Source organism: Trachypithecus francoisi, unplaced genomic scaffold, assembly GCF_009764315.1.
Source record: "Trachypithecus francoisi isolate TF-2019V2 unplaced genomic scaffold, Tfra_2.0 Lachesis_group7, whole genome shotgun sequence".
In the NCBI taxonomy this organism is placed as follows: Eukaryota; Metazoa; Chordata; class Mammalia; order Primates; family Cercopithecidae; genus Trachypithecus; species Trachypithecus francoisi.
In genome coordinates, this window is record NW_022681472.1 from 92,866,059 (window position 1) to 92,884,855 (window position 18,797).

The following is an 18,797-nucleotide window of genomic DNA, read 5'->3' on the forward strand; positions in this document are numbered from 1 at the left end:
CTGCTATGACTACAGATATAGGCACAGAGGTCACTCCCTGGCCTAAATGGAGAGCATGTCTGCAGGGTGGTCTCAGCTCTAGCGTGCCACAGGGGATGGGCTGAGGTCCTGCTGTAAGTGCATCACGATGCACCTTATCTCTCTGCTTGTTTCTGCTCCCTTCACTTCTATGCAGATATTAATCTAGGGAACACACCCCAATAAACACTCTGCTTGCAAATCTCCATCTTTGTCCTTGGGGAACTCAACCTAAAACACCCTTCATCCTGTTCTGTCATAGCAAGGTTCACAGTCCCTAGAAACTTGGGTTCTGACACTGATGGTGGGCGTCACTCTCCTCCCATCACTGCACCTGCATGTAGTCACATGATGCAGTCACTCGTACAACTGAAGACATGGGAATAAAAATACAGACAACTATAAGTGGAACTTTACATACCACCAAAGAGTGTGTGGTCAGGTTGAGAGCACACACACAAAATGCATGTTTCCAGAATGTTCTAGAGATTCAGAGAATCCTTTGAGGCCAATGGCTTTGGTACTGACATTCATTAAAATGCATTTAAAAATGGATGGACATCTTTGGTTCATCCATGTGCAAAAGAGGCCACCCTTCATGGTAGGAGGTTTTAGAACCAGCTGAGGTATTTCAAACAAACTTAGCAGTACTTTAAACCCATCAAGCTCACATTCTGTGTCTCTCTCTTTCTCATACACACACACACACACACACACACGGCACACGCACACACAGCCCTAAACCTTTGCAAGTGTTGTTCCATTCTGCCTTTCCTCCTTTTCCTAACATTCTTTACCATACTAATTAGTACTTAGTTCTTCTGATCCAATTTTGTACATTTCTTTCCCTGGAACCTCTCCTGATACTCTAAGATGGGATTGGATTTTTTTGTCTTTGTGTTCCCATAGAGTCCCAGATTTAAATTTCACTGGAATTAATCATAGCACACAACATCAGCAACAGTAACAAACACTAACCTAGCATTTATGATGTGTAGAATACCGCTGTGAGCATTTTACATGTGTCACCTCAAAGGTCCTTCCCCTGTCTGTTAGCTTCGTCTTACAGGTGTGAAAAGTGAGGCACAGAGTTTCAGTGAATTACTACAGAGATTTACAGAATATTTAGCTAGCCAGGCATCACTTGCCACCTAACATCAGGAATGTGATCAGAAAAAAATGTGCCGTTAGACAATTTGTAATTGTGTGAACATCACAGAGTGCACTTACATACACCTATCTGATATAGCCTATTGCCTATAGGATACAAACCCATACTGCATGTTACTGTACTAAATACTATACTAAATATTTATTATTGTACTAATACTGTACTAAATACTGTACTAGTACTTAGTACTAAATTTAGAATTTAGTACTAAATATAACTGTAACACAATAGTAGATATTTAGTACCATACTAAGTACAACTGTAACACAATAGTAGATATTTGTGTATCTAAACATATATAAACATAGGAAAGGTGCAGTAAAAATACACTATCAAAGATAAAAATGGTGTACCTGGATAGGGCACTTACCATGAATGGGGCTTACAGAACTAGAAGTTGCCCTGGGTGAGTCAGTGAGTGGTGAAATCTACTGCTGTAGATTACTGCAGACTTTATAAACACTGAGCACTTAGGCTATACTACATTTATTCTTTAAATTATTTCCTCACCAATAAATTAACCTTAGCTACTGTAACTGTTTTAACTTCACAAACTTTTTTGAATCTTTTCAACCCTTTCATAATAACATTTCACTCAAAACACACATTGTACAGCTGAACAAAAATATTTTCTTTATATACTCACTATATAAGCTTTTTATTTTACAATACATATATTTACTAAAAATGTTTATTAGAATCTTAAAATCAAAGACACACACACTAGCCTAGGTCTATGCAGGGTCAAGATCATACGCATCACTGTCTTCTACCTCCATACCTTGTTCCACTGGAAGGCTTTCAGGGGCAATGACATGCATGGAGCTGCCATCTCCTATGATGATAATATCTTCTCCTGAAGGACCCGCCTGAGGCTGTTTTACAGTTAACTTGTTTAATAAATAGGAGTGTACTTTAACTAACAATAAAATTATGGTATAGTACATAGACAGATCAGTAACATAGTTGTTTATCATCATTACTAAGTATTATATGCTATATATGATTTTATACACTGAATTTTATGACTGGCAGTGCAAGCTTATTTACACCAGCATCACCACAAACATGTGAGTAATGCTTTGTGTTAGACATTAAGGTAACCACAATGTCATTAGGTGATAAGAATCTTTCAACCCCATTGTAATCTTATGGGACCACTGTACTTTATGTGGTCTGTCATTGACTGAAAGGTCATTACATGGTGCACAGTTGTACTGACTTGTGGGTTTCACCTGATTATCTAAATTCCCAGCAGGCAAGAGATCTGCTTTACTCACTATAACAATGCCAGTTCCTAGCACAGGAACTGGAATCATATATATAAAAAAAAAAGTTGAAAGAGTGACTTAGACAATAGTGGGATTTATACGCTGGCTCCAACTCTACCTGGCTGCTTACCCAGGCAATGGGTGATAGATATCCTGGAGGTTCACTATGGCACCCCTACTGATGAGAGGACTCCGCCATCACCCTGGGAACTGCAGAGTGTGTTTTCGTGTTTCAGTGACTGGGATATGATTAAATTGACCTTCCCTCTACCATGGGCACACGTCAGACAGTTACCAATGAGTTTTAGAAAAGTTGTCCTGTAGAATTATGTCAAGGATACTAGTAACAGGTAACTATCATGTATAGGTTTATGATGCAGAGACAAAACCTCTTTGAATCCTCAACACAGTATTTTGAGGTACACAGCATTAATATGATGCATATTTTGCAAATGAGGAAAGCAAAACTTAGAGTAGGAAGATACTCAGCCAAATTGACAATTCTAGGCAGTGATGGGTGTCTGTGAATTCCTGGAGTCTTTTCTTCATATATTCTATGAGTTTCCTATGGCCTGTATGGCAAATTATCACAAACTTAATGATTAAAGCAATGCAAGTTTATTATCTCAGACTTTATGGAATTCTATCCAATCTTGTGGTCAGGAGTCTGAAATGTGTTCCACTGGGCTAAGGTCAAGGTACTTGGCAAGTTTTATAGCCTCAATCCTTTCTTCTGTCTTTTGATGCCTCATTCATATCTTTAGTGGATGGACAAATCACAGAAATAAAAGATAGGTGCTTAGTTTTAACACATGGATTGTTTTATCATGAGATTGCCCATAGATGCACGTTTCTCTTTTGTGTCATCATAATGAATTTCATAGCCACAAAAGAGTACAACATGTTGGACATAAATGCATCCCCAGTATTCACAGAGGTTAATGGATTGTCCCAAGATCACACTCAGTGACAGGAAATCAACTGCAATGTGATTGTTTGGTATCCCAGTGCATTTTTATTTTTCACTTGTACTTTAAAATTCAAATGGAGCACATTAGCCCTTTCTTGATTAATAACCAGAAAGGCACAGTACACAACAAAACAAAAAAGAACAAATGATAGGTATAAAGTTCTTTTTAAGTCTACAGGTCCTCCAGTAAAATGAAATCTTCTTAAATAAAGGCAGTTTGTTTCAATTATTCCACATTCCCAGCACCTAGTACAGGTCCTGGCACATTGGAGATATTCCATAAACATTTACTAAGAGAATAAAACATTTTCTATTTGAGTTCACAGAACCTGTTTCAAGAAAACATAGCATAGACATCTCAAAAGGCTTAAGAATTTACTCAAATGGAAGTGCAAATAAATCAGCAGTTGGATGTAGCTATCATAGAACAAAGGTTATTTTGTGTTCAAACAATAGAAAAAGCATGGGTCTCAAAATGAAATGATTGTTTCACTCTACACTGCATTGTTTATAGCACAATAAGCATCTGGTGTTAGAGAGTCAATAAATATCTATTGAGCATTTACTGCACACAAGGGCACATGCGAAGTCCTAGAAATCCAAAGGTAAACAATAGAAAATAATCCAAGACCTCATGGTGCATTATGTTAGTGGGAGTTTAAACTTTTATGTCAGAAAATAAGTTGCATAAAATAGAACTGTTTCTATAATTGACAAATATATTTTCATTGAAAAGATTCAAATACAACTAAATTATCAACACTGTCTACTGGTATACCCCTTTTAAAAGATAGCCTCTCTTCATGGTTTGATATGCAAGTAATTAGTTATTTAAATAAAAGTATACACATTGCTATGGAGAAGAAATACCAGGTGATTTGAACACCCAAGCGTAATATTTTACCTAAATCATGAGGTTGTATTTGAGGTCATGGGTGGAGTTAGCTGGAAGAAAAGACAGGGAAAACCATTACAAGTAGAAGATAGAATACTGAGACATTTTTAGTATACTAAGAAAAAATAATGTCCTGAGACATCATTAGAAAAAATTATTAGATGGTAGCAGAAAGACAAAAGTAGATATTAGACTAAGATGAGATTGAAAAGAAAATATTTCACGTCCTGTAGGAATATCATGGCTATTATTTATTCTTCAAGGTCCAAATACTCCTGGACTTTGGTAAACTAGGGCATATTCATATAAGTGCATAAGGGTATATGAAGGACATATAATAAATCATGTCATATAATGAAGAGGTAAAGACTCTGAGTATGTTCAATATGAATAAAGACAGACTAGAAAATTATAATCCATTTCATAGGTTGCATTTCTCTAGCTACTTGAGGTTGAGCTTTCTTTCCTACATTTTTACACAATTTACATTCATTTCAGTGTTTTCTCTATTCACATCCTTTCTCATTTTTATCTTGACTTCTTTGCCTTCTTCATATCAATGTAGCAAGCAATTATTATTAAAAATATTATTTTTAAAAATTTTTATGTGAGGCAAATATTTTCTACACTCTATAATTTGTGTTTTGACTTTATATTAAATTATTTTTAGCTGTGCATTCATAAATGTGGGATGATGTCTTTGTAATCAAATGTATCAGTTTTTTCCTTTATGACTTTTGGGCGTCCTGTCTTATGTTAGAAGACATATATATGTTTCTAAATTTTCTTCTATATTTTCTCCTATATTCTACATCAAGAGTGTGAGTGTTAACTGGGAGCAAAAGGGTAAGAGAGACCAACCTTCTTTCACTGGTCCCAGAGCTTCCATCCCACCCCAAGGAAAATGAAGTCCAACGTCTGTTCTAGTCCCTGAATGTTCAAGTAGAATCTTCTTCTCAGATGAAAATTTCAGTCTTAGCCAGTCTTTTGTCCTTAATGTTGTGTTATTACAAGAGTGTTTTTGGAAGAAAGCTAAAAAAAAGTGCTTACAGATTATCCATAAACACACATTTTATCTTTCGAATGTAACTAATGGTGCACTAAGAGGTATCAATATATGTTCAACTGCACCGAATACTGATGCCTTTTATTTAAAGGGTGTGTCTCAGGAAGGGGAACATCACACACCTGGGCCTGTCATGGGGTGGGGGTAGCGGGGAGGGATAGCATTAGGAGATATAACTAATGTAAATGACGAGTTAATGGGTATAGCACACCAACGTGGCACATGTATACATATGTAACAAACCTGCACATTGTGCACATATACCTTAGAACTTAAAGTATAATAAAAAATAAAAAAGGGTGTGTCTATGTAATTTTTGGTTTCTTAAATTTTTACCAGAGTCATTTGAATTGTTTCTACCATTCATGACAAATATTTAATAAACTGGTTTAAGAGGAAAATTATGCAAAAAAACATAAAAAAATGTTATTATTCCTTTCATTTGTGAAGAATAATGTCAGTTCCTTCTAAGAATTTTATAACTTCACAGTCCCTTACTGGGAATAAATCTGATTCCTCAAAATGAATTGTTTTTCCTTCTTCAAGCGGAATTTCCTAGGCCCACATGTGGAATTTTAATACAATACCTTACTGTTGCATTATTTTTGTGTCTGTAAGAGATGTTAATTTAATGGAGGAGTATCATCACAGATGTCTAAAGACAAATCACTTCTCTATTATTTACTTACTTATTGTGGTAAGAATACATAATATGAATTCTACCCTACTAACAATTTTTACAATTTTTAGTTGTCATGTAATTATACATATTTATGGGGTATAATTTAACAATTTGATACTTGCGTACGTTGTACAATGATCAAATCAGGGTAGTTAGTATATCCATTGCCTCAAGCATTTATCACTTCTTTGTAGTGAGAGCACTCAAAAGCCTCTCCTCTGGCCATTTTGTAATATATAATAACTTACTGTGAAGCATAGTCACTGTTCTACGAAATACAGCCCCAGACCTTATTTCTCTCATCTTCTTGTAACTTTGGAACTGTTGACCCACCTCTTCCCATCCTCCTCTTTTCCCCCTCCTTTTCCCAGTCCCTGATGATGACTGTTATACTCTCTATAGCCATGATATCAATTTTCTTTATTTTCTAGCTTCCACATATGGTATTTATCTTTATGTGTTTGGCTTATTTCACATAACTTTGTGACTTCCAGGTTCATCCATGTTGTTACAAATGACAGGATGTCATACTTTTTATGGCTAAATAGTCTTCCATTGTATATGTGTGTATCTATACAAACACATATACCACATTTTGCTGAGCCATTCATTATTGGGCACTTAGGTTGAGTCTCTATTTTGGCTTTTGTAAACAGTGCTGAAATAAACATGGGAAGGTAGATGTGTCTTTGACATACTTCATTTACTTTAGATATAATCCTTTTAGTGGGGATTGCTGGATCTTGTTCTATTTTCACTTTTTTGAGAAACCTCTGTATTGTCTATACTAATTTTCAAATCCACCAACAGTATACAAATGTTTCCTTTTCTCCATCCTCACTAAGACTTGCTTTATTAGGCATTTTGGATAATAGCAGTTCTAGGATAAGCGAAGTATCTCATTGTGGTTTTGATTTCCATTTCCATGATAATTAGCGATTTTGAGCATGTTTTTCATATACCTGCTAGCCATTGGTATGACTTCTTTTGAGAAATGTCTATTAAGTTACTTTGCCCATTTTAAAATCAGATTTTTGGGGGGTTTCTGTTGAGTTGTGTAAATTTTTTAATATATTCTGGATATTAACTCCTTTGTTAGATGTATAGTTTGCAAACATCTTACCCTATTCTACAGGTTGTCACTTTCTTCCTTTATCAACGTCCTTTGCTGTGAAAAAGCTCTTTAGTTGGATATAATACTATTTGTCTATTTTTTGTCTTGTTGCTTTTACTTTTGAGGTCCTTATTTGTTAAAAACAATCCTTGCCAAGCTCAATGTTGTGAAATGTTTTGCCTGTGTTTTCTTCTAGTAGTTTCATAGTTTTGGGGTATACATTTAAGTCTTTAATCCATTTTGAGTTGGCTTTTTAATATGGTAAGAGATGGATATCTAATCTCGTACTTTCAAATGTGGATACTCAATTTTCCTGGCACCATTTATTGAAGAAACTGTCTTTCCTCAATGTGTATTCTTGGCACCTTTGTCATTTACAGTATAGTATCATTACCTATAAGCATATTGTATAGCAGATCTCTAGGGCTTTTTAATCTTGCTTACCTGGAATGTGATACCTATTAAATAATAACTTCCCAACTCCTTGCAACCCCTGCCTCATGCTTCCCTTAGCCTCTGGCAACCACCATTCTATCTTTAGCTTGTAGAAATTTGACTGGTTTTGATGCCTCATATACGTGGAATCATGCAGTATTTGTTCTTCTATAACTGGCTCATTTGATTTAGCATAATGTCCTAAAGTTTCATCCATAGTGTCAAAAATAGAAAGACTTTATGGAAGAATTTTAAGTAAATATATCCAATGTATATTCTGTCATAAAGTAGCAAAAAAGGCCCAAAGATCGCTGCTTTCTCTCCCTGGCATAGAAGGACAAGATATTTCTACATTATCTGTGGTCTTATGATTTGTCTGTTCAGTCAATAACGAGAAGAACAGAGAGACCAGTGAAAAGTTATTACCTCTCTGAAACTCAGCTTTCTCATCTGAAAAAAGGGGAATGATAAGAAAACATCTCCAGGTACTTCTTAGATTTGACCTTTGAGTCTCATCGGCTGCTATGAGATGTTAACACAAGCAAACAAAAAAACTAAAAATGATGACAGGAGGAAAGTAGTGTTTCTGTTTGACCTTTGGCATTCTCCTCAGCATCTTCAGCTGAGCTTCAACAGTAACTAAAAACGCTATTTTTTCATGTCTATTTGGGATCAAGTAAATATTAGCTATGAAAATACTTTATAAATAAAAAAATTCTTTGTAGTAGTTGAATTTTTTTTGAAAGTAAGAACAAACATCATTGGCTAAATGAAGTTAAAAAAAGATAAACATACATTGAAACAAACAAAAGCAAGGGTGAGTAAAACAAAATAAAATTATTGGCAGGTTCTTGAAAATTTTAAAAACTATTTAAGGAATTATACAACCTTGAGAAGACCATTAGAAGCAAGACTTTCTGTAGTACACTATTGCTAACATGATACAGCAACAAGGCAAGTAATACAATTAAAATTCCACCTTCTTAGGAGATAGAATCTGAATGGCCTAATTTGGATCAGGTGTCCTCCTGGGTCTGTCCAATTTGGCAACTGTAGTGACATGGTGACTTGTCACTAGCACTGGTGGCCTGGATCTGCAAAGAGGCCCCAGTGTCCACAACAAGGTAAAGTGAAGTGGAACAGCAGCTCTACCTGAAACACATAATAAAATTTATTGTTTTTCAGCAAAAACAATTATGTAAATAAATTATATAAACAAACATTATATATAAGATACATTGTATATAATTATATATAATATAAACATATTATATATAAATTGAGTAGCTCAATACATAAGAAAAAAAGAGAGCTCTTAGACATTTCCGCACCAGTCAGATTACTCTATTGAAGCCCCAAGATGGCCTTACCCTCATGTTTTGTATCTAAATATCTCATACAGACTAGGAAAAATCTATTAGATCACCATATATAGTACTTGAGAACAAATACTTTGATAAACATTCAGGTGATATACATGTAAACAACACCACCACCACAATATCTTCATCCTCTTAGAAATTAAAATTCAATGGAAATTTAAAATCTCGGAAATTAAAATCTAATAAAGAGGCAATGGAAATTCAGTGCAAAAGTCAAAGGCCATGGAGTTGGGATTCTGGTTTATTATCTATGCCTGTGTGTGTGTGTGTGTGTGTGTGTGTGTGGAAAGAGAGAGAGAGAGAGACATAGATACATCATATATATCTAGGTGTGTATATATATATGCAGAATATAATAAAGTTTTCTAAAAATTTTATTAAAATGTTAACCAGGGCACAGAAACATTAATGAGCTAATAATAACCACAAACACCTGATTTAAAAGACTGATTATTTGGAGGATCTAGAGAAGTTTCAGCTTACTTCATGGCAGATGGAATTTTAGGGGTGTACCTCACCAGCAGCACTACAAAAGGAATAAACCTGTGATCCTGGAATTAGAATCCTGGGACCTGTCCACTCTGTCCACTTTTTCACTCCAATGCAAATTCCTGCAGCATCCAGAAAAATAAGAAACTGCTAGTTTTAACATGAGAATTTTATTGTTTCAGAAAAATTATAAGGCTTCCACTTCTCTATCCTTGAATTACATATTCTATACTTACATAGATAGCCAAGAATTGCCATTCATTATAAACATACATTGACAGTGCAGAGGGCAGTGTCTGTCCCAATCCATGTTTCCTTGTCCTATCTTTGAATTAGCTCACCTGCTGTTCTAGTAGATAGTTACCAGCAAGGTGACAGTGTCTCTGTCTCTCTACTTCTTTGCTTCAATGCTTGCTTTGGCCATGCAGGCTTGGTCTGACCTGCAAGTCCAACTCAAAAGTGTAAGAGAGCTAAAGCTGCCAGGGTCAATATTTACCACCTGGAGGATGGGAGTCAATGGATAAATGACCGCAGACTCTCCAGGCTTGTCTAGAAAAGCTTGAATGTTTTTCAGAGAGTCCCTTGTGGTTTTTGAGTTCCAGTTGTTTAGAATGGTAAGCTACTCACCATTGTACTCTACTGTATTTTCTCTTCTCCTATTTCACTTTCACACTCCCTATCTGGAATCATCTCTCAAATAAACTACCTGCTTCCAAGTTGTTGTATCATGGTCTGGTCTAAGACAGACAGCCAGATTGTGAGAGAGAAAGAGAGAAATGGAGAGACGAGAATTGTCTGTAAAATGGGGAGAAGTGCCAAGTTCCTATAATATCGTTCTAGATAACATGAAATAGTTAGCGTTTAAGATGAGGTAAACACTATTTGCAAGCTTTCTAACAAAAGTAGTTTTTATGTTCTTGGGCTCAGAATGCCATTTATAAGGACAAAATGTTACTTGCACCAGAATTCAGTATATTGAATTCCATAAGGAAAGATCTGAGTATTAGCAGATTATAGACCCAGAACAGGACCTGTCCCAGAGCAATTATATCATTTATGAAATATGAACACTTAAATAAAAGAATAAGAAGCAAAATGAGATAGTTTTTTTTTATTATTATACTTTAAGTTCTAGGGTACATGTGCATAACGTGCAGGTTTGTTACATATGTATACTTGTGCCATGTTGGTGTGCTGCACCCATCAACTCGTCAGCACCCATCAATTCATCATTTATATCAGGTATAACTCCCAATGCAATCCCTTCCCCCTACCCCCTCCCCATGATAGGCCCCGGTGTGTGATGTTCCCCTTCCCGAGTCCAATTGATGTCATTGTTCAGTTCCCACCTATGAGTGAGAACATGTGGTGTTTGGTTTTCTGTTCTTGTGAGAGTTTGCTAAGAATGATGGTTTCCAGCTGCATCCATGTCCCTACAAAGGACGCAAACTCATCCTTTTTTATGGCTGCATAGTATTCCATGGTGTATATGTGCCACATTTTCTTAATCCAGTCTGTCACAGATGGACATTTGGGTTGATTCCAAGTCTTTGCTATTGTGCATAGTGCCGCAGTAAACATATGTGTGCATGTGTCTTTTACTCAAAACAAATGCACTTTTTGGTGCTGAGTTTCTTGGATGGGTGGTGCATAATATCTCCATTAGGATCGATGAATGTAGTTGTTATCATCGATGACAATTATGTGTCTATACATACACTTACTTCTCACAGAAAAAAGTCTACTCATAGTAATACATTTTTAAAAAATACATTAAAAGTCAGAAAATGGCAAGAGGCAGATGTTCCAAACTCTTGGGACTAAGACTAACAGGGATAAGAAATTTCTGGATCAACACTGCAATAAATGAAAATCTACATGATGCCACACGCTAGGGAGACATTAACTTCCTCTTGCATCTGTTGGATATCAAAGCTATTGATCAGTAGAGACTTGCCTAGAGGGATTTCAACTATGAAAACTACTCTGCAATGAATAAGTGTTTGTAGAAGAGACTCTTAATGGGGGATTGGAATACAGTATAAATCTCCCGTGCATATAGGACCTAGTGATGGCAAAATAAAGTTATTTATTGATGTTCATTACCATAAACATGTGCACCTTCCACAACCTTTGCTAAAATTCTTATACATATCTAATCCAGCTACTTATGGAATTCTAGGATTTGCAAGCATGCAGAAATAGCTAAAATAAAGATAGATGGATGTATAATAATAATCTTGAAAACACTATAACTTTGGAAATCTCTAATGGTACATTGAAACAAAATAAAAATAAGACTCATTGTTATTGACATATGGACATTCTTTTTCTCTCTCTCAAGAAGGGAAGATTTGGATTTTCTTTAAGATTTATACTGCTATTGTTTGAAACATTTAGTAGATGTCTTTCTATTAGCATAAATATATATTTCTTTCTACCTGGCCAAGTAGAAAGGAATAGATTCAAGAAAATATAAGAAAATAATAATTCCTTGAAAAGTAGAAACTGAACCAAAAATAAAGACAGATTGACACCAGTGATCATACACAGCATGCTGGTAAAAAGATCAGCTGACACTGTGTACCAAAATAATGGGTTTAGATTCCCTATTTAATAAATGGTGCTGGGAAAATTGGCTAGCCATAAGTAGAAAGCTGAAACTGGATCCTTTCCTTACCCCTTATACGAAAATTAATTCAAGATGGATTAGAGACTTAAATGTTAGACCTAATACCATAAAAACCCTAGAAGAAAATCTAGGTAGTACCATTCAGGATATAGGCATGGGCAAGGACTTCATGTCTAAAACACCAAAAGCAACGGCAGCAAAAGCAAAAATTGACACATGGGATCTAATTAAACTAAAGAGCTTTTGCACAGCTAAAGAAACTACCATCAGAGTGAACAGGCAACCTACAGAATGGGAAAAAATTTTTGCAACCTACTCATCTGACAAAGGGCTAATATCCAGAATCTACAAAGAACTCAAACAAATATACAAGAAAAAAACAAACAACCCCATCAAAAAGTGGGGTAAGGATATGAACAGACATTTCTCAAAAGAAGACATCCATACAGCCAACAGACACATGAAAAAATGCTCGTCATCACTCGCCATCAGAGAAATGCAAATCAAAACTACAATGAGATACCATCTCACACCAGTTAGAATGGCAATCATTAAGAAGTCAGGAAACAACAGGTGTTGGAGAGGATGTGGAGAAATAGGAACACTTTTACACTGTTGGTGGGATTGTAAACTAGTTCAACCATTATGGAAAACAGTATGGCGTTTCCTCAAGGATCTAGAACTAGATGTACCATATGACCCAGCCATCCCACTACTGGGTATATACCCAAAGGATTATAAATTACTCTACTACAAAGACACATGCACACGTATGTTTATTGCGGCACTATTCACAATAGCAAAGACTTGGAATCAACCCAAATGTCCATCTGTGACAGACTGGATTAAGAAAATGTGGCACATATACACCATGGAATACTATGCAGCCATAAAAAAGGATGAGTTTGCATCCTTTGTAGGGACATGGATGCAGCTGGAAACCATCATTCTTAGCAAACTATCACAAGAGAGAAAACCAAACACCGCATGTTCTCACTCATAGGTGGGAACTGAACAATGAGATCACTTGGACTCGGGAAGGGGAACATCACACACTGGGGCCTATCATGGGGAGGGGGGAGGAGGGAGGGATTGCATGGGGGAGTTATACATGATATAAACGTCATGCACATGTACCCTAGAACTTAAAGTATAATTAAAAAAAAAAATAATGGGTTTAAATGATGGATGAGTCAAAAATCCCATGAGGTGAGATAATTGCTCAGATAGTATCTTTTATCTTCGAGGACATGAAATCTCTAGATTGTTGTATTAATGAAAGGCATTATAACCAGACACAATTATGTCAGTAATAAATTAAAAGAGAAAATTTTAAGAACTAAACCTAATGGGCTTAGAGGCAGAGGGGAAGAAGAAAGAGAGAAGTATTTTCCCTTATATATTATATCCCAGTGCACCATTAAATCTTTGCAAATATTGGCTTTTTGAGAACTTCTTTATGAAAAAACACAAGACTCTTCGTTAAATAAAAACACTACTTCCTTACTTCTGTTTATTGATAATTAATAGGTCTGGTTTTACATGAACAATTTTTACAGTGGGTTGTTTAGCTGAGAGAAAGTAAAATTTAGGCAGATAATTAGAAATATTTTCATATTTAAAAGGATTGAACTTTAAAAAATAATTTGATATATTCTTTCTGGTTCCAGGCAGTAGATCATGCAAAGGTTGAGAATTCATTGAAAGACATAAAAATAAGATTTAAAGAAAATAACTCTCCCTGTCTATTTTTGATGTGAGGTAATACTAGCCTCATAATACAAATTGGACAATGCCTCTTTTACTTGTTTTCTGAAAGAATGTTTTTGTCATCAAATGTTAAATAGAACTCACTTGTGAAATTGTCTGCTGTGCCAAGATTTTGGTTGCATGTTTTATTTAAGTGAATAATTGAATAATTTACCTAATGGCACAAATTACTTTAATTACCAAAGCATGATTTATACCTTTTTCCTTTTTTATTTTTTTTTTTGTTTTAGAATTTTGGTACAGTACTTGATTAACTATATGTCTAATTGTCTAGTTCATTTAAATTTTCAAATTTGTTGGCAGAAAGTTGTTTGTTATATTTCTGTATCTTTTAAAATTTCTGTTTATCTGCGTCAATACTAGATTTCATATTTCTCATTATGTTTATTGTGGTCTATTCATTTTTCCTTGATGCACCTTAACAGAGATTTTTCTAGTCTTTCAATCATTTTGAAAATATTTATTTTGACTTTGTTGTTTTCTCTTTTACATCTTTGGTTTACATGTCATTAATTTAGGTTATTTGCTTCATTATTTTTCCTATTGTGTGCTTCATTTTCAGTTATTCCTTTCTTACTTAATATTTAAGTATTTTCTCATTTTCATTATAAGCATTTAGAGCCATAAATTTACCTCAACTCTTCAAGTAAGCTGCATTTCATATGTTCTAATATGCAGCATTTTCTTCCCACTTAATTATTTAAAATTCACAATTAAGTTATTTGTGAAACATATAAATTATTTTAACAGCTTTTATAGGTATTTTGACAATAAATTGCAAATATGTGAAGTATACAAGTTTTGACATATGTATACAGTCAGAAATAAGTCACCACAAGATAGTGAACATATCCATAACACCAGAAACTTCCTTGCGTTCCTCTATCTGTCCTTCATTGCCAACCCGAACTCCAGACAACCAGTGATCTTTCCATCACTATAGATTTGTTTGCATTGTATAGACATTTTTTAAATGGAATCATGCAAGTAGCTACCCTTTGTTGTCTGGTTACTTTTATTCAGAACAATTAATTTGAGATTTGTACTTAGATTGATGAGTAATATCTTACTGTTTGGGCATATCACGATTTGTTTATCCATTTATCTGTTGCCTAACATATTTTTTCCAGAATAGTTGCAGTATTTTAAATTTCCACCTGCTCTGAATGAAAATTCTTAACGTGCAACATACTTGTCAATACTTGGTATGTTCAGTTATTTTAATTTCAAACATTCTAACCAGTGTGCAATGGTATTTGACTATAGATTTAATTTACAATTTCCTAACGACTAATGAAGCTAAGCATATTTTAATGTGCTTATTTGTCATCAATAGATTTTTCACCAAGTGTCTATGCACATTTTTGCATATGTTTTTATTAGATTATTTTCTTATTATTGAACTTCAGTGTTCTTTATAAGTCCTGGATCCCATCTATCATCAGACATATTCTTTGCAAATATTTTCTCCCTGTCTGTGGCTTTTCTTTTCATTTTAATGAAAGTTTTAGGAGCAGAAATTATTAACTGTGAAAAGTTAGTAGTGACACATATTGCTCGGAGGACGGTGGATGCTGGCTTGCACCATGTGGTTCCCAGCCACCTGTGTTCCCTTGTGTTTGGTTTCCTGCGTGACAACCAACTCTTGGAGATGGCCAAGAAGTTCACCAAAGTGACAGGAACTACACAGCACGATGCCAATGCGTCTTCCCTCTTGGACATCTATGGCTTCTGGCTCAAGTCTGCCAAGGCCCCAAAGAGAAAGTTACAGGCAAATGGACCAGTGACTAAGAAAGCTAAGAAGAAGTCTTCATCCTGTGACGGCAGTGAGGACAGCAGCGAGGAGGAGGGGGACAATCAAGGGCCCCCAGCTAAGAAGGCTGCTGTACCTGCCAAGGGAACCAGTCTGCCTCAGCATCCTGAAAAGGCTGTGGCCAAAGCATCAGAGCAGGAGTGGTGAAGAATCTAGTGACAGTGAGAAGGAGACAAAAAGCAAAAGCCTGTCCAGATGGAGTCAAGCCCCAAGCCAAGGCAGCCAAAGCTCCTCCTAAGAAGGCCAAGAAGTCTGATTCTGATTCTGACTCAAGCTCTGAGGATGAGGCACCAAAGAACCAGAAGGCAAAGACTATACCTGTGGCAGCTAAACTCGGGCTAAAGCCATCCGGGGTACTCTAGCTCCAGCAGCACCTAAAGTAGCCAATAGCAAAGCAGCCTGCAGCAGCTGCAGCAGCAGTGGTGACTCAGAGAAGGGGCGGACAGCAGCCATCCTCAAGAAGACTGTACCCAAAAAGCAAGTCATGGCCAAGGTCCCAGTGAAAGCAGCTGTCACCCCTACCCAACAGAGTTCCAGCAGTGAGGAATTCACCAATGAGGAAAACGAGGACCAGAACCTTCCAAAAAAAAAAAGCAAAAAACAGATCCCTACAGTTAAGTCCCCCGACCTTCTGCTCCTCGACCAAAGAAGTCTGTGGGAACCCACACTTCCAAGAAAACGGTGGAGAAGAAACAGCCTGCAGAAAGCAGTGAAGACAGCATGGATGAATCTAACTCCAGTTCTGAGGAAGAGGAGAGACCCCTGTCTATGAGAGTCATCTCTAAAGCAACAACCAAATCACCTACAGCAAAAAGAAAGCAACAGAGATCTCTGCAGACAGCTCAGACCCCGACAGCTCTGAGGATAACGGAGCTCCTCCCAAGCCAGCCAGTGCCACCAAGAATTCCTCAAATAAGCCAGCTGCCACTACCAAGTCACCTGCAGCAAAGTCAGCTGCAACTCCCAGGCAAACTGCAGTCAGTGGCCCAAAGTTTCTGACAAGAAAAGCTGATGGCAATTCCAGTGAGGAGAAGAAGACAAAGATCACTGTGGCCACCCCTAAGCCCAAGGTTGGGTCTGCAGCTCTGATTCAGACAGCTCCAGGAGTGAGGAGGAAGAGAAGACATCTGAATTCCCAGTTGAGAAGAAGCCACAGAAGGCAGCAGCAGGCATAGCCCCTTCCAAGCCAGCCTTGGAAAGAAGGTAAAGGCCGAGGGCAGCAGCAGTTCTTCCTCTGATGATTCCAGTGAGGATGAGGAAGAGAAGCCCAAGGGCAAGGGCTCTCCAAGTCCACACCCAAGGCCAATGGCACCTATGCAATGACTGTCCAGAATGGAAAAGCAGCTAAGAACAGTAAGGAGGAGGAAGAGAGCAAGAAGACAAGAAAAAGGTAGCAGTGGCAGTTTCCACACCAGGTTCAGTAAAAAAGTAGAAGCAAAATGAAGCTGTCAAGGAGGCAGAGACTCCTCAAACCAACAACATAAAGCTCAGACCCCTAACAGAGTTCCAAAAAAGAAGAAAGGAGAAAAAAAGGCATCATCCCCATTCTAAAGGGTCAGGGAGGAGGAAACGGCAATGGATTCAGGAGTGGCCGACAACTTAATGCCAAAGGAGGTGCAGCTGGAGACTGAAAGAGCGAGCCAATCCGGTTTTGAAGTTCACCAAGGCAAATCCTTCTGGCATGAGAAAACTAAGAAGAAAGCAGGGAGGCTCAACCTCTGTCCAGGTCACTTTCGTTCAGTTTGGCAGAGAGTGACTGGGCCATCTTTGGTGAAGCAGGAGTGATGATCAAACACCACTCACTTTCTCCAGTGGACCGGAGAGCCCTCGGCTCTATAGGTTGGGGCCTTGATGAGGATGAAAGCTCAGAGTAGGTTCTAAGACTTTACAGTGGAACATCCCCTCTTGTCCTTTTCTATATTCCCAGTTTTGTGCAGATTTGTTTTTGAGTGTTAAGTAGCAGGGACAAAATAAGGGGAATGCTACTTTTTAAGAAAATTGATTTCTACTGTTGTCCTCTTCTTCCTTTTCTGTGAAAGTCCTCATACTGAGAAGTTTGTATATTTTATATTAAATCACTCCCTATTGATTTTGTTGTGATTTTCAAAGGTAGAGTCCCATGGATAAAAATCTTAGCTATGGGCCAAAATATAGTAAAGGGTCATATGTATGTCTTGTTACAGTTAGAAGAAAAAGTCTGCCTTTGTGAGTGCACATGTCCACATTGCATCCCTCTCTCCCTCAAAACCCTAGTGAGAGATACTAAAGAATGGTTAATCTATATGCAATGCCTATTAAACATGCACTATGTACTTCATCCTCATTCATTGGGTCTGGGGCTGAAGTCTGAGGCCAACGTGGATCTAACCTACTTTTTGGAATAAAATTCATTGTTTTGTTACAGGCAAAATTCTGGTGTGATGTGAATGCCTTGGGTCAGTCTGAATATATTTTTTCTGTAATTTAATCATTATTACATGATGTTTGCAATACAATGCTTTGCTTTTTAATTTGAAAGCAAACTTTTCTACTGCTGAAAGACATTTTTTGACGACTTGACTATTGCTAACATTGCGTACTGAGTTGACTGCATTCTCTCATTTTTACATTATAGAGAACAAAGTCACATTAATTTGAAAAATAAATATCACTTGGTATTTCTGTCTTGTCTCCAGAGGTGATACAGATTTGGTTTCATTAATTCCTACATGGCTGGGATCAAAAAAGTAGGGAAAAAAAAACTTTAAAACCTCAATTCTCAGTAGGAAGTAGGTTACATTAGGTGAATTTATAGGTAATCCATATATGTTCTAATGGGTTTAGAAAGAACCTTACAGAGCGTGTTACATGATAAACCTGAGTGGAGTGGGTTTGGGAGAATAAACTAACAGGATTATTGTGTCTTGTACTTGGTACATGGGCGCAATTGACGTGCCCCCTTCAGAACCTGAACTGTTAGTAAACAGTGGCAGTAACAACACCAACCAGTGAGCAGAGATACAGCTCTTAGGCCAAGCTGGACTCACCATATGGCTGTAGGAGGTGACTGACAAGCAGCAGTGCTTAGCCAGACCAAGACAAGGAGGGAG

General features: G+C 36.8%; 1 pseudogene; it reads left to right on the plus strand.

The window, feature by feature from the left end:
- Window positions 1-15,289: 15,289 nt before the first annotated feature.
- On the plus strand, window positions 15,290-17,464 carry LOC117079086 (annotated as a pseudogene).
- Window positions 17,465-18,797: the final 1,333 nt, after the last annotated feature.